Source organism: Canis lupus, chromosome 7 (assembly GCF_048164855.1).
Source record: "Canis lupus baileyi chromosome 7, mCanLup2.hap1, whole genome shotgun sequence".
Lineage (NCBI taxonomy): Eukaryota > Metazoa > Chordata > Mammalia > Carnivora > Canidae > Canis > Canis lupus.
In genome coordinates, this window is record NC_132844.1 from 34,567,262 (window position 1) to 34,584,269 (window position 17,008).

Genomic DNA, 17,008 nt, shown 5'->3' on the forward strand with positions numbered 1-17,008 from the left:
GGGTTTTATGTGTGGCAGCCCCAGAAGATATATGGGGCACTAATTAGGGTAAAGAGAGAACATAAAAGATGATAGCTTTTGTTGTTGCTTTATGTAAATATTACATACAAACCCAAATATTTGAGTGTCTTGGGCACCATCAATATGGTATTCTTTTTGTTGACTTCAGTGATACAAATATAAGTAATGTATCATGCAGTTGAATCATGCTCTTCTAGTCTATCTGCATGGCTATGTTAGGAGAAAGATGCAAACCTAGTTGTCATTTGCGTCCACTAACATGTCTTATGAGGATAACTCTTCAGTATATTAAATGCAGATAGATATACATGTACTGGATTGTCAGAAAGTATCCAAACGGGTTCCCATCAGCTTATACATTTATGTCTTGTTTTCAACTACAAATAAAATTTAGTGAGGTGTATATCTGAGTAATAATTTTATAAATGATAGAGTAAAAATTTTACCATCTTTCAAATATGGCACCTGATTCAGTGATTTAAGTTGAGTTGTATATTCTCCAAAAATTCTGAATTGAGACACGATTGCAACCATATAAAATTTCATATAGGAATATATTGTTAGAATGGATTTTCCTTCTTCTTTTAAAGATTTTATTTATTCATTCATTTGAGAAGGGAAGGAGAGAGTGAGCAGGGGGAGGAACAGAAGGAGAGGGACAAGCAGACTCCACACTGAGCACAGAACCCGACTCATGGTATGACCCTGAGATCATGATCTAATCCAAAATCAAAAGTCAGACGCTTAAACAACTGAGCCACCCATGAGCACCTAGAATGTATATTCTTTCATAAAAAGATTAGTGGTAGTGAGTCATTTTCACTAAAATAATTAGCAGTATCATCGAATTCAAAATATAAGTGTAGTAGCTTAGGTAAATTGCAGAGTTGTTAACTTTGATGTTTTACCTATTTGGTTTACACCTATTAAAGAATAGCTTGTTAAACCATGATCACTGATTTGGAGTAAGTCTCCAAGAATTCATTTTAGAACCTTCTCTAACATCATATTAATTCCTAGGCTCATTAACTTCATTACAGAATCAACCAAGTCAAAAGGTAATAAGTATGTTAAATCTTCCAGTATGTTTATCTGCTTTTCACTTTATAGAAATAAAGACTAACATTTTATAACACATACTTATAAATTGTAAGTGAAGTACAATTTAACTAAGGGATATAATTGCAATATATTTTAATGACAATTGCTTATTATATCTAATTCCTAGTAACTATAGGAATTGTTTTGTAGAGGAAATGTTCCAGGCAAAAGAAAGTTGCATCTTTCAACATCATAAGGAGCCAAAATACAAACATATATACTATACTTTGTGATTTTATAATGCTTTTCCATTTCTTTTTCTATAAGCTTTTTGGAAAGCTGAATGCCCCCCATTCTGATTATGATTTGCATTCCACATACTTAGAATGCTACATTAGCATAGTCAATTAACTACCAGGGCTGCAACTACAGCCTCAATATTTTTCTGTTATTGACTCAGATTTTTTTTCTCAAATAATCTTACATGGATAAGCTTGTAGTTCTATATTTCTTACTCTACTCATATTTTCCTTTAAAAACTTTACCCTACTTAGTACAACGTTTTGGCTTCTACTTCAACAGTACATAGGTTGAAGTTTTAATTCCCCTATCCTTTTCCTGGACCTTGAATTTCTTTACCTATTCTCTTTGGTCTTCAATAGGCAATAACAATATTTTGGTTTTTATTGAAATTGGAGAAAAAAGAAATGCCCAAGAAATCATTTTTGTACCTAAACTAGATTCAAAAATTATTCTAAAATGTTAGCTGAAAGTTCATCTTAGTAACATTGTGGTCTTAAAGCTTATCCTTAAGGACTAAAAGGAATAATTAGGTTTCATTTAGTGACTCAAGCACCATAAATTTCCAGTCATAGGAGGAGAGGTACCTGTACTCTTCCACTGGTTAATTCTAATCCTTGCACAAATATCTGAGAAGTCCTGGGAGTGACATATAAATTTCAACATCAATATGAATGAGTATTTTCATTAAAGTATATATTTGAAAGAAGTCTTTCTGATGTAGCTGTTTATGGAAACATATTTCTATTGACCAATGAATTACTAACATCTCTATAATCTCTTAAATACTTATTCATGTTGTATCTTTTGCTGAAATTAACCATTTGAATTTCAACTAGTACAATTGTGACACAATATAAAACGTAATTCTTCAGACTTTTTCTCTTTCATAGCTCTTTGCTATGCCACACTCGAGACTTTCAAGTTCCTTTTTTTTTTTTTTTTTTTTTAAGATTTTATTGATTTATTTTAGAGAAGGAGAAGGGCAGGGAGAGGGAGAGAGAGAAGCAGACTCCTTACTGGGCAGGGAGCCCCAAGGCGGGGAGGGGCTGGATCCCAGGCTGAGATCTTGACCTGAGCAGAAGGCAGACACTTAACTACAGGGCCACCCAAGATCCTCATCAAGTTCTACTTTTCTATTTTTCTGCCAAATACCAAGCAAGCACTGGAATTTTGATTCTATATACAGCATTTCGTATTGAATAGACAAAGCCAAAAGTAGGAATATTTCAGTAGTAAAATATAAATAAAATAATCACTAAATCTATTATTTACCTAATTTTGCATATTTGAAATCTAATGCTCGTGGTTTTTTTAAGAAATGCACAATAACAATATTCCTAATGCCAAGCCTTATTATATTTACAATGATTGCCTCATTAACTTACAGAGAGGAAGACACAAGCAATAATTATTAATTTGATCTATGGCCTACTTACGATGTATTCAACTATAATCAATGTTGGTAGATATAAAAACTGGTATTGTTCCAAAATGATATCAGTAATTTTTTCCTATGAAAATAGTAAAGTGCCAATAACCAATCATTTTATGATTTCAATGCACTTAACATACCATTTGTTTACCTTTGAAAAAAAATTCAAGCTCTGTTAAGTAATACAAGAACCACCTCTTTGGAAATATTTATTTTCACTCTAATTATTACCATCAGTTATATCTTTATAGATTTGTAACGAATTTAGCAAGAATATTTCATATTTCTGTTGGCCAATATATCTAATTATACTATCTTTAAAAGCCCCAGTTCTTTAACATTAAATTAAGTCAAATAACTGCCTTTTTCCTGCATTCTAAAAATCTATATGCCAGAATTTTTCTTTGTATAATAATTTCTTACTCTTTTGACTTTCTGAAATGCATTTACTATTTTAACATCTAAACAAATTTAAAAATGAGATTATGTGTAAGAAAAGTTGAATTATGGTATACTTATATTAGTTATTTTAAAGCTTTTATGTTATATGCAATTTTACTGCACTTAGACTTACATAGTACTACACTCCATTAGCTTAATGCAAATAAGCAAACAAATCCACAACCTCCTGCGTTTCTACTCTTTCCTGAACCCCACACATTTGAGGCAGGAACTAATAGGCTTACATGAAGCCTACACCTTATGAGTGCTCCCCTTCATGTCCATCATTTAACTTTGTGTTATGTGTATGTCCCCTAGAGCATGACATTTCAATTCTGTCTGACTTCTAAGGGCTTACTTCAGCAGATGTTCCATATGGAGCTAGAAGGAGTTGCCTAGTAGTTAGGTTTCTATAATTTTAATCAAATGTTCAGTCATGTGAAGCCAGAGGGAGTTTCTGTTTGAATTACCATAAATTTCACACAGCGATGCTGTGTGTTGCAAAGAATCTAAAATGTCGTTTTCTAAGAGGTTAGAAAGTCAGTTGGAACATAGTTGAATACAAATAAAACTATTTATGCAAGTGGAAAAGGCTTGATTCCTTCCTTTGCTTTGTCTAAAGCTCAAAGCCTGGCTGCCCTTATTTGCTGGCTGAAAAGTTTCCACCACAGAGTATTATTTGAGAGGTTCTAGAAACCATCCCTTGTTCCCTAAAAATCCTCTCTCATCTGATGTCTGAATTTTTTTCAGAGGATATGTGGGCCCTCCTACTATCACAGACACTTTTGAAATGCATAGAATTTCAGAATTGAAATATTACCCTCAGACTAGAAAAATTACCGACTTTAATTTGAGTGAAGGGGTAAATTACTGGCATTAGACCTAGGAGTGGAATCTGTGTCTGCATTCACATAATGTGTGAAAATCATGGAGGAAAGAAGAGGTTTTGATAAGCAATAGAGCAAAACGACAAAGAAATGAGTTAGAGATACCAAAGGCTAAACATTCCGTAATGAACAATTGTATTCAAGACATTCATTCCTTAAAGCTTGGGTAACATACTGCAAAGACAAAGAAAAATTTTTGAAATGAAAAAACTGAAATGAAAAGACAAAGAAAAAATTCAAATGATTAAAATCAATCATGTTCTGGTTTTATAGTTCTCATGGCAACAGCTATACCTTATATATTGTCCTACTTTATAACCACGCTCAGACATCAATTTAAAGAAATAAACTTGAACCCTTAAGATGGTAAAAAATGTATTTCATATTTTTAGAGCTTGCTCTTGTGGTTTTTTTTTAGGTACTATGAAGTTTAAGCTAATACAAGAGTTTTTAGACAAAAGTAAGATTAATCAGAGATTATTTGATATGCCTTTATATATTTATGTCCACATACTTTGTGTTTTAAATAACTTTAATTGCTTTAATTGCTACTTTTTCACTAGTGTTGCAAAAATAAAGTTACTATGAAGGCATCATTTGTATTATTTAGAAAACTTGACCTTGCATGTGCATGGTGAATTTTTTTAAAAATCACAAAAGAGAGTTTCCATCAGGTGGTTATTTAATGTCCACGTTCTAGATTAAAAATTAAAATGGTCTTCTAAAAATCAACTTGTAGTCATTCATTGGTTTTCACTGGTGAAACAGTCAAGTTGAATGTAAAATTGACAAGTTGTAAGTGTAAATTCAATCAGGACAAGCTAAATTATGCTGCAGTAAGAAATAATCCCTACTTTTTGGTGGCCCAATTCTTCATATCCAATCTAGAACTATAAGAGGGCTCTACTCATTGTATTTTTTCAAAGATTCAAGCTAACATAGTCTTCATATCAACATGTGCTTTCATGATATCTGAAGCAGAAAAAATTAGTGTGGCAAATCACACACTAGCTCTTAAAGCTTCCACTTAGAAATGGCACATGACAATTCTGCTCCACATTTCAATGGCTAAGGTATGTTAAATTGACCATACCTAATTTAAAATGAGTGGTAAGAAAACTTGAACAAATAATACTAAAATTTGTGTGGAACCACAGAAAACCCCAAATAGCTAAAGCAATCCTGATAGAAGAAGAACAAAGCTGAAGGTATTTTAAGATATACTACAAAGCTGTAGTAATCAAAACAGTATGGTACTGGTACAAAAATAGACACAGATGAACAGAACAGAGACCTCAGAAATAAACCCACAATTATACAGTTAATTAATCTATGACAAAAGAGGCAAGGACATACAATGGGGAAAGACAGTCTTTAATAAATGGTGCTGGGAAAATTGGACAGCTACATATAAAAGAATGAAGCTGGACCACTTTCTTACATCATATACAACAACAAACTAAAAAATGGATTAAAGACCTAAATGTGAGACCTGAAACCATAAAAATCCTAGAAAAGAACATAGGCAGTGATTTCTCCAAGCCCTAGAAACTTCTTTCTAGATATGTCTCTGAAGGCAAGGGAAACAAAAGCAAAAATAAACTTTTGGGACTATATCAAAATCAAAAGCTTCTGCACAGCAAAGGAAACCATCAACAAAACAAAAAGAATGGGAGAAGTGAATGGGAGAAGATATTTGCAAATATCTTCTATCCAAAATATATAAAGAACTTATACAACTCATCACTAAAAATAAAAATAATAATAATAATAATAAAAAAATAAAAAATATAAAAAAATTAAAAATTAAAAAAATGACAGAGGACCTAAATAGACATTTTTTCCAAAGAAGACATATGGATGGCCAACAGACACATAAAAGATGCTCAGTACTACTAATAATCAGGGAAATTTAAAAAAAACACAATCAGATATCATCCTACACCAGCTAGAATGGCTGAAATCAAAATAACAAGAAATAACAAGTGTTGGTGAAGATGTGGAGAAAATGGAATCCTCATGCACTGTTGGTGAAAATGTATATTTGTACAGCTACTATGGAAAACAGTATGGAGGTTTATCAAACAATTAAAAATAGAACTACCATATGATCCAATAATTCCACTATTAGGTATTTACCCAAAGAAAGCAAAAATACTAATTCAAAAAGATATGCACCACTATGTTTGTTGAAGCATTATTTACAATGGCCAAGATATGAAAGTAACCCTAAATGTCCATCAATAGACAAATAGATGAGGAATATGTGAGGTGTGTGTGTGTGTGTGTGTGTGTGTGTGTGTGTGTATGAGATCATGCCATTTAAGACACTATGGATGGACCTATAGAGTGTTAGTTATGCTAAGTGAAATAAGTCAGACTGAGAATGAGAAATACCATGTGATTCCACTCATAAGTGGACTCTTAACAACAACAACAAAATAAATGGACAAACAAAAAGCAGAATCAGACTTATAAATACAGAGAACAAACTGATGGTTGTCAGAGGGGGCAGGAGTCAGAGATTGGGCAAAATGAGTGAAGGGGAGGAGATACAGGCTTCCAGTTATGGAATGAATAAGTCACGGGAATAAAAGGCACAGGATCAGGAACACAGTCAATGAGACTATAATAGTGATGTAATAGAACAGATAGACGGTAGCTACAGTTGTGAACACAGCATAATATATAAATTTGTCAAATAACTAAGTTGTACACCTGAAACTAATGTTACATTATCTGTCAACTTACACTCAAATTTTCTTAAAGATGCAAAAGTTGATTAAAAAAATGAGTGGTGAAGTACAATCCTACCATGTTCTTGAAAGGAGAGGGAGACTGGCATCTTTGTGAGCAGACCTAACAGCCATGTAAAAGATAACTAGGACAACAAAGAGCAGAAAATATGACATGTATTAAGATTAGATACCAACCAACTACTGCTCAGAGGCTATCAACATGATGATGAGTGTGGAAATAGGCATTAAATTGTGCTTAATGGGAGAGATGATTCAGTCTATTCCTCTGCAAGAAAATAGCAATTAGGAAGACCACAACATAGCTGAATCCTTGAAAGATATCACTTGCTCTGGTTCTCACTGCCAGTGTTAACTTAGAGCTGCAGGTGGGTCTGGAGGAGTCAAAACACAGATACAAATAGTGTGAATTCAGTATGAGTCATGTCAACTGTATTGGTAAGTATATTCTGATTATGCTTAGATTTCATTTTCCTTTGTTCTGTAATGAAAATCACTTTGTTTTGTTATTGGTAATATGCCTTATATTCCTATGGAAATGGACTGGGTAATCATCAAAAGTTTTAACTGGAGGCCAGAGACCTCATCCAGCTTCAACATACTCTCCATGGGTTGTGCCCTAACAGTTGCCACCACACACTAATGCGAGACCAAGAAACAGAAGTAAACAGAGTTCCAAAGATTAAGCATATGTTTTTGTCTCAACTGCTACATACTAATACTAATACTGATAAAATATGTTGATAATAGTAATATTACGGGAATACTAATTGGTATTCCAATCCTAATTGGTATCTATCTGTGTATATGCACAAAATTATGTGTCACTATTTTCATATAGATCTGATACATGTAGAGTTTTGTTTTATCATAGACAAGACACTTCTAATCTATCAGAGTGGAACTGAACATAAATCAAATAAATAATAGCAGTTCATTCTCTATAAACTTGATAAAAACTGCAACCACACCATTACTGAGAGCTCAAGGGTGTTTACAGATCAGGCCTTTATATTCACAGTATCTCTAAATTTTTCTAATCCTCCTTTTTATTGCTTCAAAGTACCCTGAGGTTCATAACTATCTATCTAATCACCTTTGAATATAGCTGAATTCCGGCTGACAGGATGTATGGCTAAGCATAAAATGTGGCCTTATTCATAAACCTTTCCCAAGTCACAGGAGCACTAGATAACAGAATTTAAATCCCTCACATTTTATTATTGATAAGTACAGGCTTGAACTAGACTGTAAGACTCTTCTCCTTCAACCAAAATTTTGTATTAGGTAAATTCGGGGGAAAATATGAGTGGCATTGAACTCTGCTAGGGAACCAAATCTTGGCATGATATTCTGGTTTAGCACTATTGAGTAATTATAAATGTATCATCCTGTGGCTATACTACTTAACTACAATAAATTGGTCATTAGGGTTTGAATTGACTATTACCCTAAGTAATGTTCCCTTTTTCTTTTGAAATACTAATCAAATTCTTTTGCAAAATGTATAATGCCCTAAGTAAGTTATAATGAAGAACAAAATAGCAGAACCTATTACACAACATCACTTTTGTTCATATTCTTTAATTTGACGATTTTACTCTGCCCCCCAATTTTTAATTTTTTTATCTGAAAAGTGTACATTTTAGAAATTTAAAAAATTGAGAGGGACCATGAACTATTGGAATTATATTTAAAGATCTCACTCCTACTCTCAGTGGAAATTAGGAGAATACACATTTGATTTGTACCTTCTAAGAAAACTCATTTATTTTCATAACTCATTATAATAAGTAGCTTAGGGGGATATTATCTTTAAATAAATAACTTTGTCCATAAGTATGCAGCTAAATTGAGTGGAATAAACAATGTTAATGAAGTCTTAAGCTCAATATTAAATAAAATCACAGTAGATCTCAAATGAGAGGGCTGTTTACCAAGTTCAGTGTTTCACCTAAAGCAACTATAATTTTAAACTACTCTTATTTTGAATATAAATTGGAATTCCCACTATAACTAGTCATTTTCCACTAGCAATAGTGGAATGCTAATCAGTGTATTGTATAGCCCTTGATTTCTTTAATAGAAGAAAAACAAATGAATGTGATCTTCTTGCCAGTAAAGGAGGATGCAAAAGGCCCATTTTCTAGCTATGATTATAGCACTGTCTCTCAGCATTTCAACCAGTGATCTACAGTACCGGTATCAACAATAGCCACTTTATTGTATTGTTGCAAAGTTTAAGTGAGGCCACATATCAAAGAGGCAAATTCAGTGCCTGTAAAATAGGGGGTATCCAAAATCCAGTAACTGTTATTAGAACACAAGTACTCTGTCATAACAGAAAACTCAAGTGATTCTTTACTCTTCCCTCATTCACATGTGCCCACACCCAATTAACCATTGAGTTCTAGCCTACAATTAATCTTTTAAGTTCTAGTTGGGTAGCAGTTGATTCAATTAACTTCTGTCCACTCATACTACAACTACTTTATTCCACGTCTTATTTTTCACTAGATTTATTCTCCATAAATATTTATTGAATGAATACATATTTGGCCATCAATCTCATCTATACTGCATTATTCTCCTTTCCCCAAATCCACTGTAACTCTATCTTCAACCAGATTTTATTGATAGTACTCACATAATGTACCTGGAATGGCCTTCTTCCCATCAATCCTATTAAGGGTTCAGAGAGAAAATAATCTACTCTTCAATTTAGCTAATGAAGTGTGATGTCTGTACAGTTCTTATGGCAGTTTAAAGGCAACTCTGCTCTGATAGATTAAGTTCTTGATAACAGGATCCGTGAAATGATCATCCTCATGATTCTAAGAGCCTATGACAATTTCTTCTACAGACTGAAGATTAATAGTCATTTGTCTTAATATTTTTAGTATTTTATCATGTGTGGTATCTCTGAAGCCTGGTTGCAAATTGTCTAAAGAAATTTGTTTAGGAAAAAAAAAAAAAAGAAATTTGTTTAGGAGACAGATTTCTAGGACCTATCCAAAGGTAATAAATCCAAACCCCTGGAGTAGGCCTACAGATTCATCTCTATGTGTTTCTGATGTATCCTGTATATGGAAAGGCAGCTTAAATACTTACATATGCATTTCCTAATGACAATATTAAACTTTCGGTGAGAGTCAGAAACCATTGTGTGTATCTAGATCTTTTGAAATTTTGCTATTTTATTAGCTTAACAATTTATACTTTTATAAAATTATCTTTATCCAAGTCCTTAGTTATTAAACTATAAAATCTAATACTATCCTTAATCAACAAAGGTAAAAGATTTAAACAACAATAAAAACCCCACATCATTTTATTTCACTTTAAAATTCCTACTGCCACTTTATATGAACATAATATTTTATAACTGCTCATTTGTTATCTTTACCATTTCCATTATTTCATCTGCTTTTTAACTATTTTATTTTCAGCTTTTTTCATAAACATCATGACTATTTCCAAAATTCACTATCATCACTGGGTTCTTCAAAATGATCTTTATCTAAAAACACTTTTGACCTAATTTTTCAACATTAAAGTTATTTTCTTGCATTTGATAATCATGTTTTTCTTATATTTACAGTTTATTTCCTGGACAAATTATCTATTTTCAATCTGCCAAACTGGTGGCATTATTTCGCCTCACAATAGCATGTAAAGTCCTGATTCCATTACTAGATTTGAAATGAAGCATAAAAAACTGTTTAGTGAGCCAATATCTACAGCTTTCTTTTTCCCTTTTTCAAAAGTTATAGGAATTAGCACACCACTGATATGATTCAATCAAAAACACGTGGCAGACAGAGAGACATGATCAATAATGAAAGTAGTATTAGATCAAAACAAACTCATATCAAAATTCATTCTAAAGAACAACAAAAAAAAGTATATATTGATCTAATTTGGTAAAACTCAAGAGTAGTGACTCTACAGTAATAGCTAATGTTTGTGAGAAAAAGCACTCTTTTTAATAAATCTACAATAATCTATATTAGTTAGCATTGATTTGAAGTCTATTTTGTATCAGATGCTCTACAAAATTATGCCCAATTCTATTTACTGTATCACTACCAGATAAAGTACTGTTACCTCCAGTTTGTGGATATAGAGAGGCATAGAGAGGCCTGTTAAATAACTTTTCCAAGGTATATGACAAGTTAGTAATAAACTAGCCAGCTAAGTCTACCAGTCTCCAATTACCAACCATTTTGCCTGCCATAAAAAAAAAAAAAAAAAAAAAAGACTTGCCATAAACACTAAGGTCTTAAAGGACCCATTGTGCCCTGTTACCTTTGATTCAGTCACTTATCTTTCCTGGTTCTCAATTTCTTCTCAAAATTAAGATAGTGTATCAAAAGTTCCCGACGTTCCCTGCAGCATTGAAATTCTGAGATCCTAGTGTAGAAACCTGTCTATTTCGTCTGTTGTTTTCCTTTAGAGAGAACAATCATTACCATTTAACTGGTATTCTAACTCCCTTTGACTTTCTAACTCATATAACTTCTAAATCTTGTTTATTTCTTGGGACTTACTTAATCTATCACTGGGATTACTAAATGAAAGAAAATGAAAATTTTGCCCAGCATGGCATTGACATATGGCCTGTTTTGTTTCCACATCTAGAAAATTCAAGACCTGATTTTATATGTGCTCCAATTAATGAACTCTCCTGCTGCTTTTGTGAAAATGATCTTTAAAAGACTGCATGGTTTGCCTTTTTGTTACATTGGTTTCCTCACACTCTTTAAACTGACTTCTATCAGAGTCAGTTAAGTACAATGTGATGGGATTTCTCATGAAAAAGTGAAACAAGAATCTCTCCTATTATAAAAAAAAAAAAGGACATGTTTTGCTTCATTTAATACTAAAATCAAACCATTGTTCTTAAGGTTAGCTAAAAGTTTTGATTAGATGTGTTTGCACATGCCTTCTGAGTTTATGTAATGATTTGAGCATTTAGTTGTTTTTTTCTCACTATTTTTGCTATAATCCCTAAAAATCATTTAAGTGATATGGATTTATTGATAGTGCTTTACATGTTAATTTCTAGTCATATATGTGGATAAGACAGTACCATAGATGAAAGGAGCATGACTTAGAATGTGAGAAAGAAACAACCACCATGTCTCTAAAACACCAGTGAGATGCCATTTTACTTCAATCATATTGGCAAAATATATAAAGTGAGTTAACATCAAGTGGGACCAAAAACAAAACAAAGCAAAATAAACCTGATGTGCGGGAAAGTGTAAACCATCACGAATAAGGGCATAAACTGTTCTAGCCAATTTCCAGAGCAATTTGGATCCACTAACTAACGTAGAGTAGATATATATACATATCACATAATCCAGTAATTTCATTCTTGAAATACATTCTATGGAAATTCCCACATGATCTCTAACCAACATGTGTGAAAACGTGTATCTCAATGTTTTTTGTGGCCATGAGAAGTTAGGGACAGCTTAAGTTCATTACAAAGGAAATGAATAAGTTAAATTTGGTAGGTACATATTGTACATACCATGCACACATAATATGCAGCCACCAGAGGGAAGATAGAGTGGTAAAAGTGGCAACATGGATAAATCCTGCAGTAAGGTTGCATAAACTATGGAATAAGACCCAGCCCAACAGTATGTAAATAAAAATCATCTAAATATACAAATATATGTGGAACTCTACATATTTTGACAGGGATATATTCATATTAAATGATACATGTCAAATATATTAGAGTAAGAATCTGCAGGATACAGCAACAAGAACAGAGATCTAAAATAAACATGACCTGGGTAATAATGACATTTTCACAATATTAATTCTTCCAATCCATGAGCATGGAATATTTTTCCATCTCTTTGTGTCTTCCTCAATTTCTTTCAGAAGTGTTCTATAGTTTTCAGGGTATAGATCCTTTACCTCTTTGGTTAGGTTTATTCCTAGGTATCTTATGTTTTTGGGTGCAATTGTAAATGGGATTGACTCCTTAATATCTCTTTCTTCAGTCTCATTGTTAGTGTATAGAAATGCCACTGACTTCTGGGCATTGAATGTGTATCCTGCCACACTGCCAAATTGATGTATGAGTTCTAGTAATCTTGGGGTGGAGTCTTTTGGGTTTTCTACGTAGAGTATCATGTTATCGGCGAAGAGGGAGAGTTTGACTTCTTTGCCAATTTGAATGCCTTTTATTTCTTTTTGTTGTCTGATTGCTGAGGCTAGGACTTCTACTACTATATTTACACGTTTAATGCAGTCCCTATCAAAATACCATGGACTTTCTTCAGAGGGTTGGAACAAATTATTTTAAGATTTGTGTGGAATCAGAAAAGACCCCGAATAGCCAGGGGAATTTTAAAAAAGAAAACCATAGCTGGGGGCATCACAATGACAGATTTCAGGTTGTACTACAAAGCTGCGGTCATCAAGACAGTGTGGTACTGGCACAAAAACAGACACATAGATCAATGGAACAGAATAGAGAATCCAGAAGTGGACCCTCAACTTTATGGTCAACTAATATTCAACAAAGGAGGAACGAGTATCCACTGGAAAAAAAAGACAGTCTCTTCAATAAATGGTGCTGGGAAAATCGGACATCCACATGCAGAAGAATGAAACTAGACCACTCTCTTGCACCATACACAAAGATAAACTCAAAATGGATGAAAGAGCTTAATGTGAGACAAGATTCCATCAAAATCCTAGAGAAGAACACAGGCAACACCCTTTTTGAACTCGGCCACAGTAACTTCTTGCAAGATTCATCCATGAAGGCAAAAGAAACAAAAGCAAAAATGAACTATTGGGACTTCATCAAGATAAGAAGCTTTTGCACAGCAAAAGATACCGTCAACAAAACTCAAAGACATCCTACAAAATGGGAGAAGATATTTGCAAATGACGTATCAGATAAACGGCTAGTATCCAAGATATATAAAGAACTTATTAAACTCAACAGCAAAGAAACAAACAATCCAATCATGAAATGGGCAAAAGACATGAACAGAAATTTCACAGAGGAAGACATAGACATTGCCAACAAGTACATGAGAAATGCTCCGCATCACTTGCCATCAGGGAAATACAAATCAAAACCACAATGAGATACAACCTCACACCAGTGAGAATGGGGAAAATTAACAAGGCAGGAAACCACAAATGTTGGAGAGGATATGGAGAAAGGGGAACCCTCCTGCACAGTTGGTGGGAATGTGAACTGGTACAGCCACTCTGGAAAACTATATGGAGGTTCCTCAAAGAGTTAAAAATAGATCTGCCCTACAACCCAGCAATTACACTGCTGGGGATTTACCCCAAAGATACAGATGCAATGAAACGCCGGGACACCTGCACCCGATGTTTATAGCAGCAATCTCTACAATAGCCAAACTGTGGAAGGAGCCTCGGTGTCCATTGAAAGATGAATGGATAAAGAATATGTGGTTTATGTATACAATGGAATATTCCTCAGCCATGAGAAACGACAAATACCCACCATTTGCTTCGACGTGGATGGAACTGGAGGGTATTATGCTGAGTGAAGTCAGTCAATCGGAGAAGGACAAACATTATATGGTCTCATTCATTTGGGGAATATAAAAAATGGTGAAAGGGAATAAAAGGGAAAGGAGAAAAAAATGAGTGGGAAATATCAGAAAGGGAGACAGAACATGAAAGACTCCTAACTCTGGGAAACGAACTAGGGGTGGTGGAAGGGGAGGTGGGTGGTGGGGGTGACTGGGAGATGGGTACTGAGGTGGGCACTTGACGGGATGAGCACTGGGTGTTATTCTATATGTTGGCAAATTGAACACCAATAAAAAATAAATTTATAAAAATAAAAAAAAAGAGAACAGCTGGATCGCTAAAAAATAATAATAAAACAAAATAAACATGACAAAACAAAGGTCCTAGCAACCTAACTCCTTAAAATAAATGAATTTGCTCCAGAGCCAATACCTACACAGCAAAAGAGTGACTTCCTAACTCAAAGGAATCTGGTAGGAAGAGTCAAATTCTTCCTTCTCCCTTTTTGTTCTGCTCAGGCCCTCAAAATTTGTATTTCCCACCCACACTGGGGAAGGCAAACCACTTTACTGAGTCCACTGATTTAAATGCTAATTTATCCTGATCCACTCTCACAGACAACCTAGAAATGTTTAGCCAAATTTCTGAGCACCCCATGAATTACTCAAGTTGATAAAATTAACCATGACTATTTTTTACGAAACATAATTTTCATTCACTTTAAACATTTTGCAACCACGCTATTTACATAGTAGGCATTCTGTCAGAAAAATAGATCTTTATTCCAAGAGCAACAGAAAAGCTCTTGAAGGTTTTCAAGCAAGTTACAATAAACCTAAGACTTTAGTGTGGATGCTGAGCAAGGAAAAGTTGAATCTTGGCAATCAAGATAAGAATATTTTATATGTAACAATTTCACACAATAACAAATTATTTGAAGACTCCCAGAGCAGAAAAGTCACATAAGCCTCCCAGATCCCTGTGCTCCCCAGAAAGGTAGTAAAGAGAAAGAAAGGACTGAGAATCCCAAATTTATCTACAACGACACTATGTTTTTAATCAAAAACCCTTGAGTTGCCTTAACTTGGCAAATTCAAGTTTCTCCTCTATGAAGCAGAAATAAGAGTTTATATGTTAATTTGAGTCTAGATATGGAACATAAAGAATAGTATAATTTTTGCACCTGATGTTACTTTGCAAAATTTATACAAGCTAAATATATAAATAACTTAGTATCTTTTTAAATAAAGATTTATTTATTTATTTATGAGAGACACAGAGAGAGAGGCAGAGACATAGACAGAGGGAAAAGCAGGCTCCATGCAAAGAGCCTGATGTGGGACTCGTCCTGAGCTTCATGCTCAACCGCTGAGCCACCCAGGTGTCCCAAACTTAGTATCTTTATTCAAGTTGAGATCCTCTTTATAATGAACAATTACAATAATGCAGAATAAAGAGGAAGCAGTTTTTAAGAAGCAAGGTATGTAACATTATTAGCACTTAGTAAAGGGAAACCCATCATTTTAATTACAAATTTCAACCAGATTCATCTAACATGTTGCTACGTGCCATGAATATAATAGAATATTTTGGAAAATAATTATATGTCTTTTAATTTTAAGTCATTAAATAGCTTCTTTTTTAATGTATGGGTAATATTTTTTTCACATCTTTTAAAATTTTAATTTAAACTCCAGTTAGTTAACATACAGTGTAATTTTAGTTATATGTGTACAATATAGTGATTCAACACTTCCGTACATCACCAAGTATCATCACAATTTTTTATTTTTAATTTTAAATTGTAATTCCAGTATAGTTAACATACAGTGTTATAATATTATATGTGTACAATATAGTGATTCAACCATTCCATACATATGGGTAATATTTATAGAGGCAAATACATACATAATATTATTGGCAAAAACATACAGCTGATTCATACCTGAATAATCCCTGCAATATCTTAAAATGTAGTGAGTTAAAAAAAAAATGTAGTGAGTTGAGAACTGCTACCCAAAACATAATACATAGGTAAAAACTCAACTAACTAATATTGTGGAAAGTCCCATGAAAAAGGAACCAAATTATAATGGCATTTCAAGAAAAAAGTAAGAGAAAACTTAACCCAAAAAATTCTACATGAAGGTATTATTAAAAAAGAATCCTTCTATATAATTTTGAACAGTGACAGTGCACCTATGAAAAGCAAGCATTTTAAATAATTGGAATGTCTTATATGGCAATAAAATTGTAAAGAACATTCTTTACCATCAATCATAAAAAGCTCTTAAAACTTTATGAATAAGCACTTAAGAATTAGAGAAATATATGTTAATAAATTCTTCCTATTTTACACAGAATGTAAAGACTATAATCCATTCTTCAGAAGCAAGCCAGCAAAGTCCTTCACTTCTAAATAAAGAAACAACATAGAAGTTGTAAACTATGCTGAGAATTATTGTATATAAAATAAATATTTGGGAGGGGTTCCAGGGTGGTTCAGTCAGTTAAACATCTGTCTTCTGCTCTGGTTATGATTCGAGGATCCTGGCATTGAGCCTGACATTAGG